We start from the raw sequence: 23788 nt of genomic DNA, 5'->3' as shown, positions 1-23788 counted from the left end.
TCCCTCCTTGAACTCGATGGTCAGGTGGTTGCGCCCCTCCCTTTCCGCACCTCACCCACTCCATAATCAGGTGCGCACCCCTTCCCCACCATGATTGAGTGACTCACCCATCCGGTGCCTGTGGGTAACTCAGGATGGGGAAGGAGGGGCGCGTGACCCTTCCCCCGTAGCACCCCACCCCACCCCGTCACCCAACTGGCGCCGTACCTATGCAATATTTGCGCTCATGAGTGGGTTTGGGTGCATATGGACTTTGTATGGTTATATTATTGATTGTATCAAAAGTAGGGTGATCATATTAATAGTATATGCTGTACTCTTGTGTTACTGTATATATGTTATGTTGTATTTTGAACCGATGAACCGTAAGCCTCAAGTTAAGTTTAAAAGTACTTGAACTTGAAGACAACTGCTTTAATTTTGAGACTCTCCTTAATGTTGATTTGCATTTCTCAAACCTCTGTTAAAATTATGGTATTATCACACTTATTTTTGTACGAATTTCCACTTCAGTATGATAATGTACCAGTTTCATAAGGATTAAAAAAAAAGCGAAATCAAGTTTCTTTTGATGTCTCGTTTTTTAACGGCTTCCAAAGTCGTGAAATGCTTTCAAAAACGAAAACTGTTCAACCAACAGTTTTTTGTAATAACCAATAGATATAGCGATTTTCAATAACGAAAATGAATCCATTTTTTTTATAGAGGTAAATTAAAGTAGATTAGAAGTACATTCAGCCATTACATACAAAGGAATTACGCAACTGTGTGGTAGTCATGCATATACGGAAGTGTGCCAAGATGCTTAAAAAACATCACATCAAAACTAAAAAAAAAGAGACTTTACAGGGAAATAAACACCAATCTGAGGTCAGATAATTTGTTGATTTTATGATGGAAAAGTGCTGAAATGCAACCTCCGGCCATCTACATATTCAAAAAAAGCAGGGGGAGACCCCCCGTACCCCTCTTACGAGAGGGGGGCGCCCCCCTCTCGTGCTCTCCCCCCAGCTCCGGCCTATACGGCCCTCGTTGGGAGGCCTGCGGCCGCCCCCAACGCCTGCGGCGGTGCACCTCGCTGCGCTCGGCAAACACATTTACAGGGAGCGCGCGCCCCCCCGTTCAAATAATCCTGTATCCGCCCCTGTGAAGTGCCTACACATAAGCAAAGTTTCAAGGAATTTGAATGAAAACTGTATAGGAAAACGACAAATATTAGACATACTCATAAGACTGCACCAATAAAATCTGATAATAGATACAGTATGCCAAAAACGAGTAAAAACAGATGATGCTAGTATCCAAATTGGTCTAAACTACCGTTGAAACAGAAGGGGAGGTGCATAAAATCCCTTAATTAATCTGAATAGAGACAGATGGACAGACATCCCTTCAGTTTATTCCTAAGGTCCCCAAATGTTGTTGCATGAGATATATAAAACAGCTCCCATGTCCGCCATAATTAATACATTAACTAGATATCAATTTTCTTGCCACTTTGGTCATTTATTATTTGTAGCATTCTGACCCTAACATCTCTTTCCCGAATTATTTGGTTTGTGTTTTATATCCTATTAACAGCTATGGTCATTAAGGATGTGCAAGGTAAAATTTGGTGGTGGAGGAAATTGGATTACCTGAAGAAAAACTATGACCTACGTATATACTGTCAGTACCTGGTCACTGCCCCATGTAGGCCTCAATTTTAAACCCATGGCCCAGTGGTAGAGGGCTAGTGATCATAGACGCCCAGGTGCCTTATAACCACTCAGCCACAACAGCTGTCTTTACCAGATAAACCTGTGTCATATATGTGTGGGTCCCCACAGTTCAGCACAATACCCGTACTTGTCTATAATATAGACCACATGAAATATGTATTTTTATGACACACACTCTACCAATAAAATTTGAACATACCTATGTCTGTCACCGTCAACTAATATAATACAGATTTGATGAAGAGCCTTGTGTGCTTTTATCACAAAGCCAACAACTTGCTGCCATTTCATAATTCCAATGATATTATTTTTAATTAGGGTTGTCAACAGGTCATATTTTAGTTGGGGGTTATATAACTAATTCATAAAAACTTCCAGTCTAGAAAACCGGCAAACTAGTCAACTCGATAAACAATCAACAGCGATAAATACATCAAATCTTTTGGCAACAGGTGAACAACAGAGAATTATAACTTTAGCTAAAATATTTTACAACAATGGTCAGAAAGATGCAGTATGCATGAAGAAGATATTACTACTAAAAATCACATGTGATAACATCAATAAGGTTGAGAAATATGATTTGGTCAACAAACTTGGATATTTGCACCTTTAATTCAAATGTGTGTGTATTAGGTGACATTTAAGGTGTTGCTAAGGCATGTACAATTAATTTAGCCCAATGCCCAAGGCTGGCAGATATTATATCCCGACAATTAAAAACTCACAGTATTTACTCTGAAAATACGGGTTAGGCTAATATTATTTGTCAAAATCTGCCGGCGGGCTCATACTCTAAAGATAAAAAATTAACACCTCATGCATATCCCATCCATAAAAGTGAGCTTTACATTGCACAGATGGAAATTACAAAAACCTACGACCCCCTTTTAAAATATATGTCAGGCTTTAGATTGTGGAGGTGGCATCTCTTTACTATAAAGTGCAAGAGCAACATAAGAGCTCGGGCAGTGCCTTGGTTTTTCATATTAATTAGTGTGTACCTGCTCATCGATACGTAACTGATAAGTCCAACCCAAGCAAACATGGGGCTTATGCCTATGGGGTAAGTACATGTCTGACTCTTTGGATATTGAATTTTGTAACCTGTAAGTTTGTGGACTTTGGTCCAAGTATCCGAGTAACCAGTTAATTGGTTAATGGTTAACAACCCTACTTCAATGGTAAATTATAAAATCATACAGAAGAATAAAAAACTAAAATTATTCTTTTACTATGTCTTTTAGGACAGGCATTAATACCTTTGAGTGTGGGAACCAGAACTGAATGTTGGGATGTACAAACATTGCCCTAAATATTCTGTTTGTAGCTTTCACAACGTCTTTGGAGGTGCAGAACTTTTAAAGCAATTCAGTCGCAATTCTAATATTAATAGCTCATTGAAAATTGATAACATAGAATTTATGAATGAAGAGCCCCAGTAACGAGTATGGTCTATTCAATCATGCTGTACAGTAACCTCTACATACATGTACAATGTCAGACTTAGGTCCCATAGAGAACTAATCATTCCAATCCTGTAACAGACCCAGCCAGACAGTGCTAGGGAGTGACCTTGAAACAGCTAGGTCATTGGGTACAGGAACTGTATGAGTCTGAAACTTATTAGAGAGAGTTTAAATGAAATGGAACACAATTCCATTCCTGTTTCTTTAAAAGTAATGAAATATGTTCAAACTTAATCAACCGTTTCAATTCATCTTATAGCTACATGTATGTTAGATGAAAGGTCTAGAGTCTGATGACAGTTTAATTGCTCGGCCATGGGAAGTATGTATTAAACTAAAAATGTAGATGCACCATCACTTTAATGCTTGTACTACGAGGACAGTAATCAATCACAGAACTATGTGCTATCTGGACTTGACTTTTCAGGATTTTACAATGTCGTATTAAATATAGCAAATACAACAATCCTAGCTTCAATCTATTATGACTCCAAACTCTGTCAATAGATGAAGTAAAAATACAGATAAGAATAGTTAACAGAAGCTATTCAGACAGCAGAGCATAACACATCTACGATATATTGGTGAAATAATTGTAGATCGGAAAGAGAAAATACATGTCACTTACGACTAATTGTGGGTGAAATGTTCATAATATACTTGTGAAATAAATAAGTTAAAGGGACCCACATGAAATGAGAAAAGGGTGTACATTTTAGGAGTGCATGTGAATTATTCAACAACAGCACTTTCAAATAAAACTTCAAGGAAATTCTAGGGAGTTTTTAATATAGTTCAGACATTTATGTGGGACACAGTATGTTAACCTGTTCACTTTTGTAAAGCTGTGTTGGCACAGACGACACATTCATGGCTGTAGAAGTGTTGTTTGATAATCACCTAGACACCAATCTATGCTGGTTTATGTGTAGAGTAATACACTTCCACGGTTCCAGGCACTAAATGTCCTGTATGAGGATGTTGGTAAAGATAAGGTCAATGATGGTGGAGTTGTCTGTCATTGGTCCAGAATAGATTTATGTGAAAAGAATTATGTTGCTTGATGAGTTCATGTTCTAGATGCCTTTTGCTGGAATTGTTTATGTTTTAATCAACATTGAAATAAACAAAAATCACTGCAGCATCCCCATTTTATGATATAATGCATCTTCATATGATTCCCATCACAACGTTATGATGACATGACAAGATGCCCAGGGGCCTTAACCACCGAGTGAAATTATGAATGATAAAGATGTGGAACTAGATTGGGTTTGATCGCTGCCGCAACCAGTTACTTTGGTTGTTTAAGGGTATCTGTCTAGAGTTCAGAGGTCATTTGAAGGTTTTACAATTTGTGATCCCTCACATGGCCCCGCCCATCAGCCCTGAAGATGGGGAGTCCAGGTCAGATTCTGTTCCCACCTTATGCTGATGATTATAATTCCCAAACTTTCATTAGATTCTGAAAAACAGTTTCTGTGGAGAAGTCAACAATATCATTGCTTACCAATGACCCACTTAGCACTACAAGAATGAAAGGCGATAACACCTGCCTTTTAAGTCACCTTAACTCAGGTGACCTTAAAATGTAAACAACTAGAGAATTTTGACATCTACTGGAAAGGCTGCCAAAGATTTTTTTTTTGCTGTAGTACACCCATAGCATACACTTGTAACAGCTACATTATTGGGTTGGGTGGGCTTTTTTCATAGATACAGGTCTGCCATTTATAACGTCCCCATCCACAGTTTATACAAACCTACAAACCTGTTTGGATTCAGACTTGGTCAATAATGCTACTGTCTTGTTATGAGAAGCACTAAGGGAAAACTTGGCAAGTTCCGATTTACTAAAAAAACAAAAAAACAAACCACACCAAATGTAGCATAGAGAACAAATGGTTTCTTCTCATTCACACTGACCCTAAATCAGACCCTCTGTGCCACCGTTATCCAAACTCACAGAATGCTGGCCACAAAACAGCTACAGAAACGCTAGTGTAGGTCAGCTTAGTGTATCATCTGTAATGAACACAGGACCAGATTTTCCCGGGGCAGTGTTTTCATGCCTGTTGTAGGGGGTAATTTTATTTTATTGTCTGGTGCACTGATAAGAGTAGATAAGGACTAGAATCAGTGGTCAGACATAGGGCTATTACATCTCGATCTCGGTAGTCATCAACAAGGGAGGGGGGGGTTCACACTTCTAACAGCTAAACCATTACACGGGGCTGCTCTTATATCTATGCAGTAATGTACTAGTTTTATGCTTTTGCAATGGAACTTGTCCACATTTATAGAATGTTAACTCGCTATATCCCTTAGTAATGGGACAGGGTGGACATTTTGAAAATAATGTTCAGGACTTGCCAGAAGAAATCCCACCAAAATTAAGTGTTCATTCCAATATTCCCCTAAAGATATCTACATCAACAGCACTGGTCTGAACTTCTCAAGGTTTACTTGAGTTCATAAAAAGCATCTTGTACTTGCCACCTTTTTGAAATTTCCATGGGGGGATTACACGTTCTCAGAATTAAAAACATAAATGAAATGAGTGTATATGTACACCAAAGAGAAAAAATAACATTTTTAAATGGATCTATTGAGCTGTTCTTTGAGATGAATTCATCAGATTTTTTGAAAATAGGAATAGTTTAGCAAATTCACTGGCTGAAAATGCATAATTTTAGGGCCCCAATCGGGAGTCTGCCTTTTAAATAGGGATAGTTGGCAAGTATGAAAAGGCACCACTATGCTAAATTATCTGTTTTCCTGAATTCATTGACCAGCACTATTGGCAAAATCTTCCTGTAACAACGCCACATCAAGAGGCACCAATGAGCTGTTTACTCCAATATTTCCCTAAAGTCATGAGACTTGTGGCTGAGCTGAATTCCCAATATTTCTCTAAGCATAGAGGAGTCAACAAAGTTGAATTTCCAATCTTTCTGTAAATTCATGAGAATCATGATTAGTCTGAATTCCTCAATGTTTTCCAAAGTCATTAGAAGCACCAATTGGCTGAATTTCCCAATGATGACTGCAATTTAGCACCACTGAGTTGAATTCTCAACATTGATCTCACATCATTGAGAAGCACCTACAACTGAGATGAATTCTGGATATTAAACTTACATCATTGAGAAGCACCACTGAACTGAACTGCTCATTTTCCCCCCTTATAAGTCCTTGAGAAGCACCAATCTATCCCCGACAGTTTTAATATTGACTCATTTAACACTGGACAATATTTTGTTTCTTAAGCCAAAGTATTTTTAATTGAAACAAGCAAATTCGTGGAATTTATATCCCCCGCTTGCAGGACATATTGTAGGTTAGGTTTAAACATGTGAGTATCGTGCTGTTGAGACATAATGTATAGCTTGAAACTTGAAGAAAAAAAAGAAGCCCTAAATACCTCATTGATTATCTGTAAATATGCACAAATCACATTGGTTGGCAAACTTAGCATGAGTTGGATGTGCATAGGGAATTTGGTTGAAACCCCTTAACAATATCTACAGCAACAAGTACTAATTGTAATGGGGGACCATTACAGAAAGATGTCCCCCAAACTGCCCCCATAGTCGCAAAGAGGCATCAGAAAAGGATCGCATTGCCATAGTACACCTACAATGTACATACTCAATTTGAGTTAAATTGAGCAAATTCTAAATTGCAACCAATCAGAAGCCTCTGTGTAGTTGCTATGGCAACGTAACGTATGCTATTCAATGTGCAGTCCCCTAATACCCCAGTATACCAATTTTCATCAAAATCAATCAATATCTAAATTGTGACCAATCAGAAGCCTCCATGTGGTTGCTATGGTAACTAAACTTATGCGGTTTTATTTGCAGTCCCCTAATATCCTTATATACCAATTTTCATCAAAATCAAACAATATCTAAATTTCGACCAATCAGAAGCCTCTTTGTGGTTGCTATGGTTACGAAACATATGCGGTTGAATTTGCAGTCCCCTTAAACCCCTCTAAAAGGATTTTCATCAAATCGAACAATATCTAAATTTCGACCAATCAGAAGCTTCAGTGTGGTAGCTATGGCAACGGAACCAATGCGGTTGAATTTGCAGTCCCCTAATATCTCTATATAACAATATTCATCAAAATCGATCCAAGTTTAAAGAAAATTGGTTAACATTTGTTATAGTTATTGCACAGAAACAAAACCCACAGATAATTACGTTTTTCATTATTTAAGGGGCCATAACTCTGCCAAATGGGGTCCGCTGAAAGTCCTTAGGCATTTAACCCTGTGACCAAATTTGGAGAAAATCGGTTAACATTTGTTGTAGTTATTGCACAGAAACGAAGCGAGGCAGATAATGATATTTTCATTATTCAAGGGGCCATAACTCCACCAAAAGGGCATCAAACTTGACCAAGCCCTTAAGGCATTTAACCCTGTGACCAAGTTTGAAGAAAATCAGTTAATATTTGTTGTGGTTATTGCACGGAAACGAAGCGTGACAGACAGACAGACGGACAGACCCATATTAATATCCCCCGTTTTGGTGAAAGCGGGGGATAAAAAAAATGTTCTCAGTACTGGCAAATCAAGCCCTGTATCTGTCTGCCATTGAAGAGGTATATAAACTGTAATATTTCTTTTTTCAAGAAATATTTTGTAGTTCAATTATTCAAAGATTCTGATGAAGCGAAAAATCCGTTTCAGATATATATATGTTAATTCCAAATGAAAGGATTGGTTTAATTTGGTTTATTAGGTTAAGTGTTCTATTAACAGCTTGGGTTATTATATGTTAGCATATTTGTCTCCTTGTAATATTGCTAATCTGATGCCAACTTTAGAGTGCTACTTTATTGAAATACCATGTCGAAGGCATCCAGCACAGTACTCCACCTGGTCACATACTTACATTGATAACAGGCTAATCATTCCTTCTTCAGGGACAGAAGCCATAACATCCCATGCGTAGGCAAAAGCTGAATACTAAGTCAAAAACTAAGGTATTGCCAAGTAAGTATATGCTATAGGAAAATCAAGAGTGGTTAGAAAGGAGAGAAAACATACAGATTCCAAACATACTGTTACTGGGTACAACCATAACAGACATGTTTCATGAGAAAATGTGAAGTGTTTATGATGTACACACATGTATACTTGTACTAGAAAATTTGAAAGCAAAAACAAGTTATAATCCACCTATGCATTTCAATGAATTAACCTTTGCTTCTTTATCATAACCTTGACCTTAAGGGTACAAACCTAAAGTATTATACAACCTCTGTTCATGATACAAATGTATTTCAAGTTACATCAGAATATGCAAAGTATTTGAAGATATAGTTCCTACGAGCATTACAATGTGACCCTTGACCCTTTGTCCTTTAATTATTGTACTGGCCTTGGAGTGTTATGCTGTGTACAGACAAACGAACAAATTGACTGCTATACATACCCCATTTATAATTACTTGATAAAGGTGTGTGTTTCGGGTGAGGGATATGTTATAATAACATGTTTTGAAACTCTACACATGTGTATTTCTCTGCTCGATCTGTGTCACAAAGAAAATTAGTTCTGGTCGCTTGCTTTGGTGACAAATATGTGAGATATGCATACCTGTATGATTTAACGTCATTTAGACATTTAATAATTCATTAACTCTTTGAGTAAATTAATAAAAATAGGATCAGTGTTTTGCTTAACATCAAAACATTATCAATTCCCCAGACAGCCATTAAAAACGGCACCAATAAAACCTGCACTACGCACAGCATTGATCACCACGAGTGTACTGCTGACTATAACTGTCATAACAGAAACACGACACCTCAAAACATTATGTCACGTAGGTGATTATGTTACCTTTTGTATCATCAATGATACTTCATTGAAGTTCAGCTAACCAAGGAACATAACCACAAAACAACTAACAGGGGAGTTAACATAGCCATGCATATCATCAATGTGTGCTATATCAATATATCTCTATCTTTCATTGAATTCACACAGAAGTTGGTCAAAATCAGTAAATATGACATGGTATTTGTCCTATACTGTATGACAACAAGTGAGAATGTGTTTTTTTCCCACCAAACATGTTAATATACCACGTACAAATCATTCTGTGAAGTTTTCAGTGCAACTGTACTCATATAAAATTCTCCAATTGTGCTGGAAATGATTGAAACGATATAACACAGCTCAATGTTACTGACATCATGGATTCTATAATGCATGCAGTATTAACACAGTTTTTTAAACTATTTTGTAATATCAGTACAGAAGAACTAATTCTTGACTTCAAGAGATGTTACCTACCTTCAACCTTCCATTCAATGACAATGTCCTTCATGAACCTAACAAGCAAATAATACCTTTGTTAAAAATCCTTTAAACAGGTCAAGCTCATCGGTCGAATGGTACATAGATCATACTTAAATAGTACATGGTACCTGTGATGCTAATTAGCCTATTTACCTGAGGATTTCCAGGGACTATCAATAGACACACCTGTAGACCACTCACACCAACACGTCAATGCTATATATTCCCAGGGTTTCCCTAGCCCTAGTCCTATCCAGCGCTGTTGTCCAACTTTTGGTATTCCACTTGAACCCTGGCCTGTTGATCCTGTGTATAAAACCCAATATATCAGACGGGCTGTATAGAAGCCAATGTATCCGACAGGCAGTGTATCAATTACTACATGGCATATATTCTATGATATTAACACCTAAATCACAATATATCATGGGATGTGTTAAAAAAAACGCCTCTGTTAGCCTCTATATTCCCAAGGATCTATATTTGCACATGAGCAATCGACCAGTTTAGGTATAAGATATTGACCAGTTTGAGTCATACAGTAGTTTAATGTAAAAGATGATGAAAGTCCTTCTATGATGTCAAAATGTTTTGATTTGTATCTGTGATATTGTGTGTTTTTAATTAAACAGAACAGCTTCCAATCTCAGACAGCATCAATATAGCCATTATATTAGAGTGACCAATCGCTAAGAGTATTGACAACCTCGTGAGGCAGGACGGAAGTAAGTGCTTAACGCACAGGATATATCTTGTATTCTCATTTTTGAATTAAGACAGGAATACAGATCTGATAGTGGAGGTCAAAGATCAGTATTCTCTTAAACAAGACCAATAAAACAAATTAATTTCCTATTGGCTAAATGTAACTAGTGACCAACTTTGAGATCATTACATTGCATACAGCTAAAGATCTTTATACTTAACTGCCTGACAGTTCAAAACACTTATTTTCTTGAAGAAAGATCTTTTAGACTGTGTAGTATCCATATTTTAACATTTTTCAACTTTAAAACACTTCTAATTAACTCATTCACCCCTAAAGTCACATTTGAACTCTTCCAATCCAAAGGTTGGAACAGTTCATTATGAAATTTCAGGGGTGAATGAGTCAAAGGTTTGAAAAATAAAAACTTAATGTAACTTCAGAATGTGTGCTTGAAACTATATATATGCATGATTTATGAATGATTAATCTGTACAATCAAAGGAACTATAAAAGTGTAGGAATACGTTAAAGACAATTTCAACATACACTACAACACAGTGAACCTATATCTTAACAGGTCTATCTGTAATGGTACCAGTGAAACCGAGGTTTTCGTGACATCCTTACCCGAGCGTGGTGTATCTCTTTGTCCGGCTTGGCACCGTGTCCAGAATGGTAATGGTCACACTGGGAACAAGCAGGCGATAACCTTGTTAGAGATAATCATGTCAAGCAAACACGACACTTCCAGATCTGACCAGGGCACTAATACCCTGTGTGGCCGCTTTCTCTGATCATTACCGTACCTAATACTCTGATTGTCACCGACTGGACTGCCCAATCTTACACCAACTGTCTCAGATTTATAGAAAGCGATTCGATAAGCGCTTGTGTGGCTTCATCAGGACTGACCAGAGTAACAATTATGACATAAAAATATCACGAATGACATGACATAAGCATGCTGTTAGTCATCAACAGAATAGCACCATATACTTGACTATTAATCATTTGTAATACTCAGGTTAAATTCATAGAATTAAACAAAACTTAAGAATGATCAAAATAGGGACTAGTCTCAGTATAATGGAGAATAAGACACAAGTTTACATAGATATAAAAGGAAGCATCTTTCTTTTCCTGATTTTATTTACATGAAAAATGTTTTGTTGGAAATAGACTGTTTGTTCCATTTAAAAGATAATTAAAAGACATTTGATGTACCTGGTAGTTTATTGAAACTCAGGATTAGTCTAAAAGTTGGGTTCCGAGTGAATATTAATATTATTTCGTATAGGAATGCAAGACACTGTGTATTTTGGAGTCCCTACATTTTCGTTTCTCTCTTTTCCATTTGGTATGGAAATGACACTACCATGATGGAGCACTGTTACTTATTCTACTTTTGTGAAAGGCAAGTTTATATACAAGATATCAACACACCTTTCAAAACAGACGTACATTCCTAGTTTTTGAGGGGTAACCTTGAGAAATACACTGTATTGATACTGATACAATCTGACAGCCATATAAATCATATCGACATAGGCATGATTCTTTATGATTCATGGAAAAGCTTTCTGTGTTTTCAAACCAAAGATGGATTTCGGTAATACTCTATAGAAGATGATAAACAGCCTATGTTGACACACGCCAGTCAAAAGAGCTCTAGAAAACATTTACGTATTCTGCTCACTATAAGACAGGTATTTTTATATAGCTGTCAGGACACAGACAATGTCAAATGGATGTGACCTTCAAATATGCACTTGACCTTGAAAGTCACATTTCCCCTGACAGAGTTTCCTGAGGATATCTGGTCCAGGTTAGAGAGTATCAGATGTTGATCAAATTTATGATATTTTATCATGTGACCCTAGCTAATTATTGCAAAGACACAAAATCCAAATCAATAAATCAGTCAATCATTCTAGCCATTACTCCATGTGACTAGAACAATGACACGTCAGAAAGCTTAAGGGCCCTGCTGTACATGTGTGCCTGTCACCATAATAATAAGGCAGAAACATTGACAATCATTTTGGATTGTGGAATATGGGTCATGAAGGTGCTACTTGTAACCCGACTTGTATCAATTGGTAATAATTATAAACAAAGTCATACAAACAGAACAGAATTAATAGTCCAAAAGGTCTCAGCTGATCAGAATTAGCCATGGCCATTGCAGCCGTCTATGATAATCTGAGATGGAAAGTTTTGTCCTTATGAATCCTGTAGACTATCAAGTAAGTACCAATTACCAATAAGTAAGAACAAAATTGTATCAAAAAAACAAAGTTATAGCCATATCTTATATACATATATCTTGGCTAATCAGAATTGACAAAGGGCGACTAGGCAGTCCTTAATTTGCAGCCTTGGGTTTAAGATCCTAGTAATATCACATTATTCATATAGGATATCCACCAAATATATCATTTACCACCAAAACACTGGCCTGCCATAGAACTGCAGTCTGTCTAGTACTTTTTGAGAAATAAATGATAAGAAGACCAAAGGCAAGAAAATGGACCACAAATGATAGGCAATTTGAATAGCCCAGAATCTGATGACGGTTGGCTTAAAAATGTAAGTGAAAAATACAGAAAATTAGTTTTGAACAAAAAGCATGGAGTTCAAAATTAGAATATATAGATATCTGTGCAATAGCTCTCTACAGTTGAAGAAACATTTTGGACTGTGACTGAAGCTTCCTTACCAAACACCTGTTAGAACTATTATACCATATATGTTCAAAGCCAGGACAGACAAGGACTCCCTAAACATATTTTAAGTCCCTATAGGGATACAGTCATGAAAATAATTTCGCATTGCTACAAACATTAGTACTTTTCAAAAGGCTATTCCAACACCGTCTGGATATGGATGCTATCTGTCAATGTAATGCTTCTAAAATCTGAACTAATCCCTTCAACTTAAACACAGGGGAATCCGAATAAAACATTGCTTCCTCGATCGAAACCATGTAGTGCAAGTGCATCTTTGTGTTCAATTTCAATTCAATAGAATTTCAATAATAATATATCATTACAAAGTTGTGTAAGGAAGTGTGTGTTATCAGTGATGTGTAGACATGTTGATCTGATGACAGGATGGGGGGCCTGTACTGTTAGATACAACAGCCTGATAGTGGCCTCATTGGTGGGGCTATGGCCTTCCCAGCACTCCACTCTCATAGATCTATTGTCAGGGTAACGACTCCCAAGGACCAGACAAAGTGCAGTCTGAAAACCAAAGCCAACATCAAGATCCTATACCTTCAAAACTGAGTAAAGTGCACTTTCAAAACTAGGTCTTCTAAAGTTTAACACACAGCGAATCTCAAAGTCTTTGCCATTAGTACACAAAGAACTATTTTTTCAATACCGTCAATGACACTCAAATCCCATTGATAATGTTTTTCAAACTCAATCAAATTAAAAGCCACACCAAAAGAACAACTTAAAAGTATTTCTGCATCTCCAAAAACAAGTACAACCTTTATTACAAACAGTTTAAACAATTTCTGGTCAACATTTTATTTTTCTTTGGTTTTCAATTATAATTAATCATAAGCATTGAGATTTACTAAAAAAAAATAATATTAATATGATTACAATAAAAAAATGTTTTAAATATTTTAAGAACCCACAATGGAAGAATCATACAGTTAATGCTCTTATAATTATGAAACAAACTTCAGACAGAATGGGATTAGTTTTATCATATATCCAAACCAAACCATTCAATGTTCTAATATTTAGATTGGAAAAATCAAAGCAAAAACATTATATATAAGTGATGACACTGCATGTTCCCTTGTGATATTTCTATGGGCGATGTCACATATGAAAAGGACCTTATTGCACTTCATAGTAGTCTCTGTACATGTATATAGAATAATACTGTTAACACAGTCTTAACATTTATTTTTCTCACTCAATACCTTGAATCTGCCAATTGAACTTGAGGGCATGTGCCCCTTTCTCAAACAGGGGGGAAGTTATATGTAGCGCCCCTTTGACTTCTCAAATAATTGAGATTTGTTCGCCTTCCCATTGTCATAGATCCTCCTTTGCTGTAGTTTGTTCTTGCACTGGGCCAGATCAATTATGGATCCCGATACTGCTTTCAAAATCTGTAAGCTTTGGAAACTTATTTTCCAGCATGTCCTTAGCTTGGATAAATCATTCCTGAAAAGAAACCATACCCTGTGAAAGACTTTATAAACCTTTTCAGATTGATGAAATTTTATTTTTAATTCTTTTTTAACTTATGGAGAAAAAATGAAGAATATGTTTCATTTGATGAAATATAATTCTATCTAAACATATGAAAATTAAAATAAGTGGATGTGTTACCTTACTGAGCAACAAAAACATTATAGAGATCTAACAATTAAATTGTAGTATGGTGTACAGCATGAAGAAAACTAGCCAGTTTACCTTGAACTCAGTATAAAATTGGACTGCATGGCACCGATACTTTATTAGGCGTATCAACACCGAAAGTCATGAGGGCCAATATATGGTCAAAATTGTGGAAATGATACAGTACACAATTATGTAAAGTATCTATAAATTATTCACAGTAAGACCTTAACATTGAGTGTTTATTTAAGAATTATTACGTGGAAACCAGTAATAAGTTCAGGCGCGTAACCTTTGTAGCAAAAAAGCCCCGGCTTACACACCATCTTTGATCAAAAACAAAAACAAAACAAAAACGCAACATAGACTATATGATATAAAATATTAAAAAGCAAAATATTTGTACTATAATAGGAGAAAATAATATTTTCTTGCTTTAAAAGGGTCATTGAAACCGACGCCAGAACACGGGAGAACGTGTCTCAGGCGTTCTAGAAAACAAAATTCTCCTGGGGGAGACCCTCCAGACCCCTACCATGAATGGGAAGGGGGGAAAACCCTCCCATACCCTCATCCTCCACGCGCCTTTGGCAGCACATTTGATCATTGGGCTTACACATTGAAAAACCGTTTGTTACGCCCCTGAAGTTTTAAAACCCACCATGGCCACTGGCTGTATATATGTATATTTAAGTTCAAATGAATTAGGTAGAACTATGTACCCTGTGGACAAGCTTATAGAGTTACATCAATGTCCTTGAGTGATTCCTGAGAGATGACAATAGACAGTTAAGACTTCAGGTAGAAATTACTTTAGGTGCTTACATTCAAGATGCCTGCTGGTAGCCATGTTAATTTCCGACCCATCTGAAAATGATTCTACTGTGCCTTTGTAAGAAGTTTCAAGAATTTTTTTTTCGTTTAGAGTGCAATATTTATAAACACACTGTCATACTTGAAGATGTAATTGATACTATGACTATTTCATTATTTGTAGTTTCATACAAATCAAATCAACACTCATAACACATTTGGAAGCTGACCTGCTCTCTCCTTTGCCCCATTGATTAACAAGTCGGGGAAAACCACTAACTTGCGTATAATACGCAAACTCGCCTATTATACGCCAATAGGGGTATGGATTTGTTACTAAAAATAGCCAAAATCACTTTATCCTTAACTTTTTCAAATTGTTTGTCCATGTCACATTTATTCTGTCATGAAACATAATACAAATGCAAAAAAACGTATTACACGCAGGTTGGTGGTTTTCCCCAACCTGATTAAAACAAGAGCAAGGATATGTTTTTTTCAAAACCTACCCAACAGATGAATACCAGACAAGCTTGAATGTGTTTTTCTTATTCTCAGACATAAAAATATATGAAATGTTAACACTCATATGAAACGTTTGGCTTAGTTTTTTTTTATAGTATTTTGGTATAGATGGTTGTGCAGACATCCTCTAGTTTTTCATGATCTCTCTAATTAAAGTCCTAATCATGAAGTAAAACAATGCACATTTGAATAACTACAACTAGCCCCAAAGCAGTATCTTCCCAGCTGTATGTTTGAATAGGGTTTGTTTCCATAGTTATTGGTTCATGTCTTCAATTTTTGTCTCTCCTTAGCTATAAAATAAATATATACTACAAATTTGTATTGAGCTTGAACTACTAAACAACTTGTTCCTCTGATCCAGAGCCTTTCGTTTCCGTGTAATTTTTGGAATTGCAAAAAAAAACACCCATATAGGTCTTACTACCAGAACTTGTAAAGCTTAGGACAAAGTTACTTTAACCCTTTCACCCCTAGGTAACTTAAGTAGACTCTACCATACATTTATCTGGATGAGTCCATTGTGGTCCACAGTGGTGAAAGGGTTCAGAGAAATGATGGCAATAATCTACTTGAAATTAAATTAGTTCTAAAACAGTTTTGTATATATAATTTAGGTGGATGGATCAACTAACAGTAATGGCCAATATCTCTTTCCGACAATAACATGTTACTACCAGGAAATGGATTTGAAATCAAAGATATATTCAATCGTGTTTCAGATTTGAATTTAATTTGAAGGTATCTAGACAGACCAACAAATTAGACAAAAACCTGTATGTCTGGACTTTTAACAATCAATGTTACTGTAAACCAATCCTACTGCCGATCCTCTACATTTCTTGATCGTACTAAGTAGGCGTTACCACAGGGACCCGAGAATTTGTTACAGCTATTGCAATTTGGACCTATACTAAGATGTACATAGTAATATATAGCTGTAACAAATTATCAGGTCCCTGTGTACCGTACCGTATCCAAATTGGGTATAAAATTTTAAGTTCTGTTTTTAAGGCTCCGAGTATTATGAGATTACCTAAGATTTTTACTTCTGTTAAAATACAAAATAAAAAAAGAAGAAGTTGATATATTCTCTAGGACTTCTCACCTTCACGTTCCCCACTTCCTGTGTGTCGTCTGCTGCATGCTGTGACTGTTGAATTACTGTTGAATGGTTTGGGAAAAAATAAACGAATGACGTAACTGAGTTCCGGTTTTCATCTTCCATACTACACACTCCTTTATGCAGTCACCAACCTTAGTTTCCAGCGTTCAATGGTAGTGTAAATATTTTCACAAAATTATAAAGATTATTAAAACCAAAGATCCAATAATTTACGGAAACTCTTTTTTAATAGGAAGGGATCTCGTCCATATCTAATCTATCGCAAACTCCTAAATATGTTTGAACACATAGGACATAAGTTAACAAAATGAAATGGTATTCCTGCCCTAGAGGAATACATAAAAATGATGTGCATTTTCGTATATATGTGTGTAAATTGCGCTCTAAAATAGAAATAAAAACAGTGATCATATTGTCAAGTTTTTACGAGTCGCAATAAATGGAGGTTGCTATTTGGAGGCTTCAATCAACACCAAGTGTAAAAAGCGACCACCTTCCTGATCCTGAATCTATTGTTCTTAGCTAAATCTATAACGTTTATCAGATGGGGTGTGGCTGAAAAGCAAAAGAAGAGCGCAACAACACGAGACCAATGGTTACGACCACTTCGTTAACTTTTGAGAGACAAGTTTTGTTTACACAGAAGTAGGTTCAATACATGTTAAACACACAATACAATTGCAGTTTTTAAAAAAAAATCACTGTAAAGTTATTTTTCTTATTCCTCACAATTTGAAGTGTGTTGATTTTGGTAATTAGTATATGTATCATATTTCAATATAAGTTATCACATATCAAGTAGCTGATAAGTACACGAGCCTTTGAAAAATTGGTCCACCCCAAATCTATAAATTATTTCTATTGATATAATGTTTGTAATATATTGGCTGTAACAGTGATGCTTAATTGTTATGTATTAGCTGAAACAGTATATGTCCAAACAGGTCTCTTAGGTCCAACTGGACGTTGCTCTTTATCCCACCAAGAGTCGTATTGAGGAAAGGAAAAACAGTGTTTTAACTAGGTGTCAGAACAATTTTAGCTTCCTCGATGTTCAGTCTGATAGACTTTTTAGCGGACCAATAAAACGTTAAAAACACAAATGAAACAGATTAGTTTTAAAATCATTACTCATAGTCTGTTTGTATTTTATGTATCGTGTACATTTATGTATTGTGTGATAATTTTACATTTGGTTGTGATATTGTAACATCGTAATTTCTTGTGAACTGTTATTTGTTATCAACCTGTGAGTGGGCCTTATGGAATATATTCGTCCGCGCAATAGATTTGTTAGAAAAACACAAGTGTGTGGTCTTGCATGTATACAGCTTTTCAATAGAGAAAAATAATGAGTGATTTCAAAAACATTGACAGATTTAAGCTCCTCTGGCACACTGTGCCTGGAAGATCATGGGATTCACTGTGGGTGTCAGTAATGTCGTCAGTCCAAACTGTTTCTTCAAATGACTTCTGAAGAACTGAAATGTCTAGTCATGATATTTGGTCAGTAATTTGTAAGCATGAAGTGTTTTGCAACCATTGTGCACAATGTTGATATAACATTCAAGGTCACAGGGTTCAATTTTTTTCCAATGCTCAAACGGTTTCTACAGAATCTAAAGGCCTAGGGCAATATTTTGTCAGTAGTTTGTTGGCATGAGGCACTTCAAAGATTCAACATATCAAGGTTTAAATTTGTTAAAACGTTCAATCCAGTTCTTCTAAAGAACAAAAGGCATAGTCTTGATACTTGTAGGTCGGTGGAATAGGTCGAACCTGGGGAAAAAAATACTATGTTATCAAACTCTTCTGATTTCAACTCATCAATGTCTCAAGTATGATAGAAAAAAAAGTCATGAAAGATTCCCTTTGGGGGAAAAAATTGAGGCCATTTTTAACTTTGGCCTATTTTTCACCTTTTTTCGCCAAAAATGAAGAACGAGAATACATCGGTTAGATGAAAGAAAATTCAGATTTTTGATATTTTCTTTGATATTAGAGTGCTGCAAAGATGTTAATTTATTACACATAACTCTATATCCTACTTTGACAAAATTAATTGGCTCTGGTATTGGCATCATATTTCAAAATCCAAGATGGCTGACAATATCCGGTTAAAAAAAACATGGTACAAACCCACTTCGGCCTGGTACAGGTATATTATGATAATATAATATACTGTAATAATATAATATATTATAATAATAAACTAACACTAATATTGCAAATATACTTGTTATCTGATAGTGTGAACAGAATTAGTTGGGTACATACAGAGGATACAGTTATTAGCAGTAATCATGCAAACCCCAAGAACAGGATGTTAAATAATACTTTCTCCGATAGGTGAAGACTGTGACTTTTTAAGTAGATATTCATGCAAATTATTGTCCCCTCGCAGACTACTGACACGACTGAGAGTATCAAGTCCTTTCTTGTGAACCTTTTGTTTGTCATCCCCCAAAGCATCACGGCAAATCACACAACATCCCTCATGCAGACCACCAGGCACATGAGGGAAATCGCAATCTTGGACGTGCTGATCAACCATTATTGTATATCAAGTCCTAAAAAGACAGAAATCAAGGCATCAGTATATTACAAAGACGAAAGGGTTATATTAGACACACTTTTTTTTAGCAAAACCGTTGCAATCATGTGTACATAGTACATAGTCCTGACACAGCAAAATATACTTTTACAAAAATGGGCTTATCGTGACGCTTTATAATATTGTTACAAATATTGTCAACAAAAGTAGTACATATAATCATAAATCATTTATAACAAAAAAAGAAAAGAAAAAAACTGGACAATTCTTGCTGCAAAACCGCTGCTTCTCAATGAAATTCCACTTTTTCCATAAATCCAGATTGTAAACAGATTATGGTTATACTGCATACTATCTGCAATGTCACATAATAATTACAACATATTTATATGTTCTTTTAATACACAATATACATATCCAGTTGAATTAAATGATGTATTGCCATGCGTATTGAAAAGGGCATACAGGGCTTAGGAGCTACTCCGGAGAAAGTATTATTTAACCATTCTGTTCATGGGGATTGCATGATTGCTGCTAATAACTGTATCCTCTGTATGTACCCAACTATATTTTTTCACACTATCAGATAACACGTTATATATGCAATATTAGTGTTAGTTTATTATTATAATATATTATATTATTACAATATATTATATTATCATAATATACCTGTACCAGGCCGAAGTAGGCTCGTACCATGGTTTTTTGGTGGGTTTTTTTTATCCGGATATTGTCAGCCATCTTGGATTTTGAAATATGATGCCAATACCAGAGCCAATTAATTTTGTCAAAGTAGGATATAGAGTTATGTGTAATAAATTAACATATTTGCAGCACTCTAATATCAAAGAAAATATCAAAATCTGAATTTTCTTTCATCTAACCGATATATTCTGGTTCTTCATTTTTGGCGAAAAAAGGTGAAAAATAGGCCAAAGTTAAAAATGGCCTCAATTTTTTCCCCCAAAGGGAATCTTTCAGGACTTTTTTTTTATCATACTAGAGATATTGATGAGTTGAAATCAGAAGAGTTTGATAACATAGTAATTTTTTCCCTAGATCATCCTGAAACGGACCTATTCCACCGACCTATTGGCCAGTAACTTGCTGGCATGGAGAGCTTTAAAGTTGTCAACAGAAATGACCTTGACCTATATTTAAGGTCAATGGGTAAAGGTTTTTCACAATCACAAACTACATATTCTGCCAAAAGAAAGGAATGTAATGGCATAGAGATATGAAATTTAATTGGCCAGGAACTTGTTGGTAATTGCTGCTGTAGTGCTTCATGTTTTACTAACAGAAATTACATTGATTATTTTCTAAGGTCACATGGGTCAAATGTTTTAAAATATTCAAATAATTCCCTCAAGTTCATTGACAAAAGTACCCAGTAGAAAAGGGATAAGGCACAAGTTATAAAACATAAATGCCGTCTTGAGATACAACCACCCTAGGTGAATGTATCCATTTGTTTTACCTGTAATATTAAGACACTATAATATGATGATAATAATGTTGAAAAATTCTAGTGCTCTTTTGAGTACTCATCTCACTTACTCATAAAAACCCCAATACTGGCACTGATCAATTATCCAGATAGACACAACATCTTATCTATTACAATGCCTGTAGACTGGCCAAGCATTCTTAACTTTGAGGGAGACTGAAGTTTTCAACCACATTTATTTTTCAGCAAATTCCGTGTACACAGCTTGCATTGTACAGAAGTATTACATTGAATGTTACTGGTTGTACATTGTATATATATATTGTTTTACATTGTACTGTATAATTTAGTTTCACTTTTGTTTGTTTGGTTGTATGTAATTCCACTAACTTCATTTTAGCGACCTTGTATGATTGTATAATATTGTTGAACTTTTCCTATTACAACTGTCTTGTTTGGTTGTGTGTATTTTGTAGCTCTATTTATGTTTTGTCATCGAAACATGACACACACTGTCTGGTAGTTCTCAAATGATTTGTTTCATTTGTTAAACCCATTCACCACTGAAGACACATTTGAACTCTTTCAATTTAAAGGTTGGAATAGTTCATTATGAAATTTCAGGGGTAAATGAGTTTTAAACACAACAATGGAAATCATTGGTCTTATCATGTTTGTTGTTGTGAATTCGAAATGTTTTGATGATATAAATACTATTTCTGATCAACGTTCTAAAGTTATATGGTGTTGATCAGTGTTTAAGAGACAAATTACCAGCATTTTAAGCTCACCTGGCCCGAAGGGACAAGTGAGCTTATGCCGTGGTGCGGCGTCCGTTGTCAGTCCGGCATCAACTTTTTACTTTAAACATCTTCTTATGAATAACCAAGTGGCCCAATGTGATGATATTTGGCCACTAGCATGCTGGAATGAAAGGCTACCAAGTTTGTTCAAATGAATAAACTTAGCTCATTTTCAAGGTCACAGGGGTCAAATATGTTATAACCAGAAGGTTCAGGGTAATGATATTTGGCAAGGGACATGGTTGGATTAGGGGCTACCAAGTTTGTTCAATTGAATGACCTTGACTTATATTCAAGGTCAATCGAATGACCTAGACTTATATTCAAGGTCACAGGGGGTCAAATATGTTTAAAACTTTAAAACAACTTCTTCTGAATAGCCAAAATGGCCAGGATGATGATATATGGCAAGAAACATGCTTGGATAAATGGCTACCAAGTTTGTTCAAATGAATGACCTTTGCACATTTTCAAGTTCACATAGGTCAAATATATTTAAAATCTTAAAATAAATCCTTCTGAATAACCAAAAGGCACAGGATGATGATATTTTGCCAGAATCATGTTTTGATGAAAGCGCTACCTTGACCTCTAGATTTTCTCTTATCCACGGTCATTTAGTACCACATGTATTATGGAGACTGGCATTTAAATTCCCAGCCAAAAGATAAGCTATACAATATGTCATGAAATTAATTGTAACTATCGGTGAGTGTGAGGGTGAAGAATTATATCATAAATGTGGCTTTATGTACAGTGATTTAGTCACCCACATAGTTCTACAAATGTGATTATACAGGAGAGTTAAGAGATAATTTATGGTGCGATACTATAAATATAAAAGACATAATGATTAGTGTGTACTTACATTCCATGTCTGATTATGATCTGTTTCATATTCTCATTGGAGGAAATGTAGAGCATGTCAGTTGAATTCATTGGAGTTAGATGACTTTCACATAAAATCTGTAACTTGTATATTGAAATATACAAGTTATACAAATGATGGCTTAACAAAAACTTTATAATGTGTCAATTGTAGCATTAGAGAGGCAAAGGGGAGTCAACTCCAGCATAACCCTTACTTTACAATACAGTTTATCTTTTGAATTTCCTTTTGTATATTGTCATATTACATGTACGTTACTTTGTAAATCTTTAATGAATGCATATCTGTTTGTGAATCTTCGATTCGGAGGAAATAAAGAGAATAATAATAATCAAGGTCATAGGCGTCAAATAATTTTTAAACATGTAAAACAACTTCTTCTGAATAACCAAAAGGCACAGGATGATAATATATGACTAGAAACATGTTTGGATGAAGAGCTACCAAGTTTGTACAAATGAATGACCTTTGCTAATTTTCAAGGTCACAGGGGTCAAATATGTTAAAATCCTCAACTTCTTCTGAATAACCAGAAGCCCCAGAGTGATGATATTTGGCCAGTGACATGCTGGGATGAAGCACTACAAAGTTTGTCCAAATAAATTACCTTGACTTAAATTCAAAGTCACATGGGTCAAATATGTTTAAAATCTTTAAATGACTTCTTCTGATTAACCAAGGGGCCTCGGGTGATGGTATTTGGCCTGTAACATGCTTGGATAAAGGGCTACTAACTTTGTTCAAATTAATGACCTTCACCATATTCAAGGTCACATGGGTCAAATATGTCAAAAACTTAAACAACTTCTTCTAAACGAAAAAAAAGGTGGCTNGCATAAATACAACAATCTCTTGCAAAAGATGCGAAAAGGCTGTCCTCATTAACAAATATGTCTTTCATGGCAGCAGATGGACTGCCGAGGAATGTCGCAATTTGCACCTCCCTACATGAGTTAGCAAGAACAACATACACATTCACCGGATAATCGTTGACTATCTTGGTGAAAAGTTCATCACGTAGAGTTAGCAATGT

At 35.7% G+C, this 23788-nt stretch overlaps 1 protein-coding gene across 4 annotated transcripts in view; it reads right to left on the bottom strand.

Annotated features, from left to right (window-relative positions):
* LOC110453006 overlaps positions 1 to 17089 on the bottom strand; it is a 104256-nt gene extending 87167 nt beyond the window's left edge. Inside the window, exons 1-4 of one of the 4 annotated variants that reach the window (XM_021501803.1) lie at positions 17039 to 17089; positions 14169 to 14415; positions 10850 to 10909; positions 9667 to 9819 (exon numbers count right to left, since the gene is read on the bottom strand). The gene's annotated coding sequence lies outside the window, so the exon portion shown is untranslated. Of the gene's footprint in view, positions 1 to 9507; positions 9529 to 9563; positions 9584 to 9666; positions 9820 to 10849; positions 10926 to 14168; positions 14416 to 17038 lie in introns of those variants that run through there. The other 3 variants (XM_021501804.1, XM_021501808.1, XM_021501807.1) reach the window with 3 other exon arrangements.
* Between the last annotated feature and the right edge of the window lie 6699 nt (positions 17090 to 23788).

Source organism: Mizuhopecten yessoensis, unplaced genomic scaffold (assembly GCF_002113885.1).
Source record: "Mizuhopecten yessoensis strain PY_sf001 unplaced genomic scaffold, ASM211388v2 scaffold7055, whole genome shotgun sequence".
Taxonomy (NCBI): Eukaryota; Metazoa; Mollusca; class Bivalvia; order Pectinida; family Pectinidae; genus Mizuhopecten; species Mizuhopecten yessoensis.
This window is presented reverse-complemented; position numbering and strand designations above follow the sequence as displayed.